This window comes from Buceros rhinoceros, unplaced genomic scaffold, assembly GCF_000710305.1.
Source record: "Buceros rhinoceros silvestris isolate BGI_N320 unplaced genomic scaffold, ASM71030v1 scaffold12448, whole genome shotgun sequence".
NCBI classification, from domain to species: domain Eukaryota; kingdom Metazoa; phylum Chordata; class Aves; order Bucerotiformes; family Bucerotidae; genus Buceros; species Buceros rhinoceros.
The window spans coordinates 16365-16666 of record NW_010425204.1 but is presented as its reverse complement, the minus strand read 5'-3'; the positions used below and the strand labels follow the sequence as shown (position 1 = coordinate 16666).

The 302-nt window shown below is 56.3% G+C and overlaps 1 protein-coding gene across 1 annotated transcript in view; it reads left to right on the top strand.

Annotated features, from left to right (window-relative positions):
- Window positions 1-302, top strand: part of FMOD (fibromodulin) — a 6105-nt gene that overhangs the window by 4511 nt on the left and 1292 nt on the right. The window lies entirely within an intron of this gene.

Sequence of the window (302 nt, the reverse complement as noted above, 5' to 3'; positions counted from 1 at the left end):
GGCAGGACCCCCCCGGAGTGAAGCTGGAGCCCCTGAGCGAGCCGGGGATGGGGACAGGAATATGTTGGTGCAACCATCAGCTGTTGCAGAGGAAACACACAACCCCGCACCGGGGAACCGACAGAAACACGAAAACAGGAACAGATTCCCAAATGTTTGCTTTCAAAATCTGAGGCTGTTAACAGCTGCCCACAAATGCCACGAAACCACCACGGAGCCGTTCGGGCTTTACCGCAGTTTTTCCTCCAGCTGCGGGTTTTGCCACTGACCTTTAAAGCATCCTCAGGAGCGAGAGGCTGCGG